Source organism: Trachymyrmex septentrionalis, unplaced genomic scaffold (assembly GCF_001594115.1).
Source record: "Trachymyrmex septentrionalis isolate Tsep2-gDNA-1 unplaced genomic scaffold, Tsep1.0 scaffold13, whole genome shotgun sequence".
Taxonomy (NCBI): Eukaryota; Metazoa; Arthropoda; class Insecta; order Hymenoptera; family Formicidae; genus Trachymyrmex; species Trachymyrmex septentrionalis.
The window spans coordinates 2,943,539-2,951,803 of NW_017304438.1; the positions used below are offsets into that span (position 1 = coordinate 2,943,539).

General features: G+C 38.9%; 1 protein-coding gene across 9 annotated transcripts in view; it reads left to right on the forward strand.

Moving 5' to 3' along the window:
* The window catches only part of LOC108756801 (protein turtle-like), a 264,529-nt gene that overhangs the window by 156,280 nt on the left and 99,984 nt on the right, over positions 1–8,265 (forward strand). For 8 of the 9 annotated variants that reach the window (XM_018500862.1, XM_018500859.1, XM_018500863.1 and 5 more), the window contains one exon: positions 6,037–6,073. The exons of the other annotated variant lie outside the window; for it this stretch is intronic. The gene's annotated coding sequence lies outside the window, so the exon portion shown is untranslated. The remainder of the gene's footprint in view (positions 1–6,036; positions 6,074–8,265) is intronic. 9 annotated transcript variants of the gene reach the window in all.

Consider the following 8,265-nt stretch of genomic DNA (forward strand, 5'->3'; position numbering starts at 1 on the left):
GCTTTCATTTGCACCGCAGGTGGTATGAAAAGGACGCTGGATAATCATTAATTAATAGGCAGCCAGCTATAATAAAATGCATTATAAATGCATTTCGGCACTAATCGCGCAGTAATTGAACTCGTTGATAGAAACAGTTTCTCTCGTTCGTAACGGCATCTGATATCGTAGTCATCAGCGTAATCGACGGAAATATCGTTTATTAACAGGAGGCACGTGTAATTTGTCTATATTCGCGCGGTAATATTAGAAATAGCTTAACACAATTTCGTACATGTTCCACCCAGCGAAGTTGCGCCTCAGGTCTGTGCTGCGAAGTACAGAAACGAGCTTTGCTCAGTCATACGTGAGACGAGCAGCTAGACGCACGCCCGCCGATCCCGATCCTCCGCCCGTGCATGAACATCGCGAGACAAGTGTGTGGCTGCTGAAACGAGCCGTCCATTTGCATTTCAATGCTCTCGTCGGTCCGAGCAATGCTCCGTTTCCCTTTCTCGGCGGTTGTAAGCGTCTGACTGAATCGCTCATTTAAGACAGTTCCTCTGACTTCACCCATGTAATATTTCCTTAAAACTTGGCACTGCACACGCATGCGGAAAGCGCGTGAAAATTAGTCAGTTAATTCCTCGGAATTCGAAAGGCGATTATTCGAGGCCTTGGAGTGTCAAGTGAATTTACCTCGTCCATCCCATCGATCTGGATAAAAATGGATATCGATATGATCCCCGAAAAGACTCGCGAGGATACATCATCGTCGGAAATTAGGAGAATGTAACTTTGAATCCTATTAACGTATTCGAGTTGCTCTTTACGAAATTAGATTTGCCGCAGTTCAAACTGCAGGCAGGACATAGTATTCCGATATAATTCAGAGAGACGAAATATGCGAAATTACTGTCATTATCCAACGACAGATGCTGACGGTGCAGCGTACACGCGAAACTTCCAGCGAGCTAATCGATTTCAATCCGAAGTTCGGTCTGCAAATTCCGACCACCTGTTTATGGGAACGGTGATTACCGAATGAAATTACGTGCACCTGTACGCGCACGCAGTTGAAGTGCATGCATACATTAATGCATACCTATCCCACCTTCCAACCGTCCGAACTTCCTCCGCGGACCTCCGGGCACGCTCGGTGTGTGCGCCGGCCTCGGTACCGAGAGAGGGACATCGATTTTCTGCCGAACGATTCGATGTTCATACCCGACCTGCCGCATGAAGATCATTGGTGTAAACACGAGGCGGCCATGCGCGCGTGTGCGGAGGTTTCGGATAGACCGAGAGAGCGTTGTGCTCTCGTCGCCATCCTCGCTCTTCCCCTCCCCAGAGTACACACAGTCGCGCAGATTCCCTTTGCATGGCGGATGAGTTTAGATTGATATTGGCTGGCGAATGGATTTATCTAAAATTAGAGTCCCCGTATACCGTCACACGAGCTTACAGCACGTCTCGACTCTCGCGTACTGATACAATCCGACACACCGATACAACGTCGCGCTAAAGTTAGAACTGGCTGCCTTTGTCGATATCGTGATACTCGATGACGCCGGTGCGTTCTAACTTCGGCGTATCGAGGAAGCGATTTAAATCCGCACCACTTGCCGCGAATGCAATTCAATGCATCTCACGTACATACATATGTAGCTTAAGAAAATCATTTACGAAATTAAACCGCGAGACATTTCCCATTAAATCATCTTTAGATTCTAGATCCAGACACACATACGCGCACGCGCAGAATTTAATTTTGTAAACGCGATTATATATGCGTCCACGTCGCTTTTCTCACGCCGAATTTTCGAATATCCAGAAAAGTCTTGCGTTGAGAAAATTGGAATCGCGGGATTCGACAAGTAGGGTCAGAAGCATCACGGCCAATAAGGAGGGCCAGGCATGGCCAGAAGTTCCCGAATCGAGTCTTGTAGCTCCTCCGAGACATTTCTCACGGGACGGGCGAGCGGACGATTAGATTCCGACCCGCAGTGTTCCTAGATTTCTCGTCGATTCTGGAGAAGGTGTAGGGAAAGGGCACTACGCCCTCGAGGCAAATCACTTTCATCCCTCGATTTCTTCCATCTAGAAGCTTAAGCCAATTTCGACGTGTCGCATCGGGAAAACGTAGGTCGAGATGGGTGGTTTTTTTCCTCTCCCTCTCCGCGACATAAGAAAGGAATGAAAACGCCGTGGGTAAGGAAGAGCCTGTGGCGTTAGAGGATCGTGTTGACAATGGGAGGGACGGATGCAAACAAGAATCCTTCGCTAGATGTTGCTGGATCGTGTTGAGGGTGGATTAATGATGGGGGAACAAGACTTCGACGGAAATTCGTTTATTTGTAACGAGCTTAGGTCACGATTTAATTTAGAATGCTTTAAAAGTAGCCACAGCGAGAGAGGATTAACGGATACTATGGCAATGCTTGCTGGAATTACCGTGAACGTTTGCCTAGCAACAATTATAAAAACGGCAATCTTCATAAAGTTTAATAGCCGACGGCATTGTAGTTCGCGTTCGATTAACCAGGTACCGCATGAATTTCAAAAGAAAGCATCACGTCTCGTTGCAGTTTCAGTGTACTCTCGGTGCAAATGAGAGTTGAATGGAGTTCGTAGAATTCTAAAGTCACGTCTCCGCGGGCTTCGTCGCCTCGACTCGCGAGCGCATTTATAAAATACAGACGTGACGTTTATGATAAACTATCCGTGCCATTCCAAACATTTGCAATCACATTAGCACTTCGATGAAACTATTTTTAACAATGCCGCGCGCGACGTAAAGTTCGTTTTTTCTCTCTATCGCTCTTCTCATTTTTTTCAAAGTTTTACGTTATAATAACTAACTTGAAGCGCTTCTTGATATTCTGTTGTTACTCCGTAAGATTTAACAATTTATTCACTATCGTAAATTACGTATTAAATATTTTTTGTAAAATTCGATTCTGCCATTATCTTTTATGCGGAATAATTTAAATTTAGCCTAACTTTAAACTTATTGATTAGATTCACGTTTAATTTAGATTCGCTATTTTCTTAGTAAAATTTTAATGATGTTATTCGCTAATTATTTGCAGCTTTTCTAATTTCTATTGTTACAAAATTAATCTTGGTAATTATTAAATTTTACATTATAATTTCATGAAATATAAATATAACTGTTGCCTCTCAGTATACTGAGTAAAAAGTATTTAAAAACTTATTTGCTTCGAGAAATTATTTATTTCGCTGAAATAAAAATATATTTTATTCTTAGCACATAAGCCATCTATTTTATTTCTTTTACCATTAATGAAATATATTTCACAGAAATGTCGATTTTATCACAATTAAATTTTTTCATAACTAATAAATATCGAAGGAAACATAAGTAGGTCGCATTTGTTCCGCAATACTTTGATATTTTTCTCTTGTAACCATAGACTTATATATTTTTATATATTATTATTATATATATTCAGTATGGTTTAGAAAAGACACATTTAACAGTGAGAAGTGATAGAAAAATGTTTATACTTTCAGTATAGCGGAATGTTGTAAATACATTGGAATACTCCTCGCAAAAGACGACGGATTTTACGGAAGGCACTTTCGTATCAACAAACTTTTGCGCGAATTTTACAGGACCGTAAAATGTATTGGTTTTCTTTACGTTCGCCCGGCAGGTTTGTTAAGTGTAGCTATTTAATAATTTACGGTTAGCATTTCTCTGCCGGAAATGCTTCTCAGACGACGAAACCGCCGCGCCCGGGTTGCCGTTGTGCCGCGAACGTTCATTTATATCTAGCGACCGAATATTCTGCGATTTCGAGCGAATAATCTACGGCGGCGCGATTTACGAGCCTTCGTGACCGAGTTCTCCTCTCTAAACAGATCGATACCCACGAATGGGCAGCGACGTGAATTACTTTATTATCGGCTCTCTCTGCGAAAATATACTTTTGCCGAAAGGAAAAAACGCATTGACGCATGCAATATTCCGACACTTTGAAATATGATAAAATACGTACATTTTTATCGATACTGAAAGCGCGGCGAGAAGAAAAAAAGAAGCGAGAAGAGAGCGCGAATGAGAAAGGAAGAATTCCACCTTTTAAGTCCTCCATTTTCCGCTCTTATTGCGGGTCTATCCCTTCTCGACATGCTTTTCGTCTGAATATCCCAGAGCTTTACTCCCGCAGTCTCGCTCTCCGCTTTTTTCTCTTCTAATGACTGAACAGTCTGGCCGTGACAAGTATATCGACCGTTCTCTCGCCATCATTGTCTTCCTCCTTAACTAACGCACTCCACCCCGTCAAAAGAAATGCCACTAATGCGCGTGGTAACACTGGAATGCCGTTAAAACGGGTGCATCAATTCTCTCGCATCTGCTACTTCGGCAATAGACAGACGTGAATTCTGTGTTTACCTTCCAGTTATAAAAAGTTAAGTTAATATTGAAACTTTGAAAAGTTGCAACATTGGATTTAATTCGCGAATAAAAAAAAATTTCACTTTTTCTCTATGAAAACTTATTTATAAACAAACTTCGAGTGTGCGTACACATTCGTTATAAATTCGTGTACACGCGAACTGTAAAACAAAAATTGTAGAAATTTTAAAGCAATTAAAGAACGGTGAATAAAGTGGGTCTATTTTTGGCTTAAAAAGTATAAAAAGTACACATAAAAAGAAATTTCTGATTAAAAATGGACGAATTAGAATTTTCTGGTTTAATTTATTAAAATTCTAATTGAGATAGCTGGAATTCTAGTTGATACAATAATTTTTCTGCTAAAATCTACTAGAATTCTTATTTTTACTAGAATAATTATGTCAGAGAATTGTAGTTATCTCAACTAGAATCCTAGCAGATTTAACCAGAAAATTTGGATTCGTTCATTTTCCACCAGAATTACTATTTAATTCAACCACTTTTCTTAGTGTAAGTTACATGTCTTAACATGTTTTTTATTTTAGATTGTTCGTAGCAATTATTCATTTATCTATCTAAATCTAAGAAAGTGATAAAAATTTGCATTAAAGAATTTTAAATAATTTTAAATAATAATTCGGACAACTTTATTTCAATTATTATTACATATTTTTTATAATTTTATTTTTTTTTATATAATTTATATTATATATTTTTTATAATTTTTTTTTATTAAAAACTAATGGAAAACATTTGAAAATAAAACACTTCAAAAAATGTTAAATCTAACAAGCGGTGGTTCTATTAACACAGGGGAGTTTTTTTTTAAGTGTTTTATTTTCAAGTGTTTGCTCGTGGTTTTCAGTAAAAAAAAGTTATAAAAATATACTATGATACAAGTAATTAAATAATTGGAACAAAATTGTCAGTAATCAAATTACTATTAAAAATGATTTCTTTAACGTGAATTTTGACTTTCTTATGGGTTTAGATGAATAAAAGTATTATCATCAGCAAAAAAAAAAACGTAAGATTACATGTAAAACTTACTTTTTAAACAAAAATAGGCCCATTTTATCCGTCGTCCTTTGAATTCGAAAACTAAACAACTTATATATTTTCTGCCCTTGAAGATTTTGTATATGCAGCACTCCTAACATCTTCCAAGTAAAGCTCCAAAATTAGGATAACGATGCTTCATACTATCGATCTAAAGTTGATTACATCACCGATTGCTGATTATCCAGTCGGCTTCTACTCGTAATCTCCCCTCAATCACGCGAAGTGAGGGAGAAGAGCGCGATCTTTCTCGATTAAGTTTCGATGTAACCAGATTGCCAAATCGAAAAGAATCCAAGGATTCTCAAGCCGCACCGGGGGGATTTCCTTTTTTTTCCTTTCGTCCTCTATCACACGTTCCTTTCTCTTCTTTTAGCCTAAAATTCTCCTCGACATCGTCATGTATCCTTACCTTTGTGCTCGTCTATTTCCGCCAGTCTCGTACCTACCCTTCCTCTGGTCACGCGATCGCTCTTACGGGAATTTTCCAGACTGTAAATTGCAAAAGTTTTAACGCGACTTTTAGGATATCACATCTCTAAGCCCAGCCTTGTTTCTTCTTGTTTCAGATCCTGAGACGGCCCCTGGGATCCTAACGCTCTGAGGGTAAGTTTCAGTTAATAATACAGAGGTTCATCAAGATTGACCTCTAAAGATGATAATCGCTTTAACGTAGATTGAATTGGGAAATTGTTCGCCGTTCTCTTAATGGGGATCTGCAATTTTAAGCAAATGTATACGGACTTTGATAGAAACACGGAATGACTATTAAATTATATCCGTGTTATTCTAGATTCGATTTCATTTCGGATGCACCGTGTGTAGGTACAAGTAAATCTTCAGCTGATCTAATTACTTTGTGTAAAAAAACAATTTGAAAACTCGCTGCAGTTCGCGGAATATAGTACGCACTGGAAGAAGAATTTTGTTGAAGTATCTAAAAATTTAGCTGGATATGGATTTGAAAATAATTTTGTTTGGACCGTTAAAATCATTACGTGGGACAAAATAAAATGGTAACTCTGTTGTAACATTGTTTATACTTGAGACTCCTACGTAATCATTTTAATGGTCCACAATAAAATTATTCAGATTCAGAAATAATTCAGATCTATATTTAGCTAAATTTTTAGATATATAAAAAACTGTTCTCTCCGTGTACGAAAATTTTTACATTTTAAATCTCTTCGAAAATTTTTAATATTTATATCAGCGATCTATTAATTTCTACCTCTTCGGCTCACTTTGAACGGGATAATCGGTATAACATCGAACCTTCAGTTAATTTCAAAGAGTCCGAGAATTTTATGGATTACGCGGGAAAAACTGTTTTTCGCCGTCTGACGAACGTGCCTCTCGCCCGTATACTCCGCGCACACTCGATCGTATCTGAAATTTATCGAGGTAACAACAAGCAGCGCAACGCCATGGAGTGTCTCCTTCTCTCAGAGCCCTCGAAAAGTTCGCTCGTTCTTGTAAAGTGCTCGAAACAATTCCGACGCGAGCCGGCATTCGACGGCGTCGCTTTTGTATCGAGAGAGAGCTGGAACAGCGAAAGTTTTTGCATTCCATTATCACGCGGCGGCGATTTATCCTGTGCTCAGAATATGCAACATTTACATTGTTTTTTTTGGTGTTACTATCGTAATAAAAACGTTTCCGATTAAATATAAAGAATGAAACTGAGATCTGATAGAAATGTTTTTTCAAAGAAATTGTTAACTAAATTTACGTTGGTTGTTTTAAATAAAAGGGTAATAATTTTCTAAAAATAATGACTTTTCCGTAAATATATTTACGTTTCAAACATTTGAGTATTTTTAATTTCAAAGTTAAAATTACCGTTTCCTTGAGAAATACGTCTATAATATGGCTATGGATCCAATTTCATATTTTTATGTAAATCACCTTCGATCGGGAACGAAATTATTGCTCCGAGCGTCGGCCCTCGACAGGTGCCTATTAATATTTTTGCGAAGCTGGACCGTGAAATTGTGGCCTAATAGTTCCTTTGATCGCACGGCGAATCACGCAGATGTGTTATTAATGTCTAGTTTCCGCACTGCATATACATACGCCGTATTAATTCTAACACGCGCATTTCCCTATTGAGGATCACATCGGAGCGAATGAACGTACACGATCGAATTTGCTATAAAAAAAATAACGTATATTAAATTAAAAATGAATGTTACTTCGTTGAAAATAGTGTCAGTGGATCCGGCGTAAACATAAGCGTAAACACAAAATTAAAGTGCGCACAGCTGTATAAAAATTTTATAACGCTCTATTTACGATGCGTTGCACCCGCGACGACGTTATCGCACCCACAGCTGCCTAAACAGGAAACCTTCGGGGAAAGATTCGCAAAATTACGCCGCCGACGACGCTCCTCTTCTCTCAGCGAGGATGAATAAATTAAGAAAGAAGCTATACTTGGCTTTCGAGACGGGTAAAGTCCCGTGCGTGCTTAATTAAATTTAGCGCCGCACTTGGCGCGGACTCGCCTTCGGCTACCATTTTCTCCGTTGATGTTCCACGACGGTAGAAAATAGTATACATCCAGTGAAGATATTATGCAAATGTTTGTTTACCCCTCCCCCCCCTCCTCCCTCCCTCTCTCTCTTTCTATATATATCTCTTTCTTGAGAAAGAAAGAAAAAGATATATTAGACACCCGCAGGTCGGTCACTAAAATGATGAAAATCTAACAAATATATCTTGCTATTTTCCGACAAGCACGAATCACGTGAAGCTGTAAAGTCCTCCACATTTCGTCCTCGGTGGTTGATTCTTGC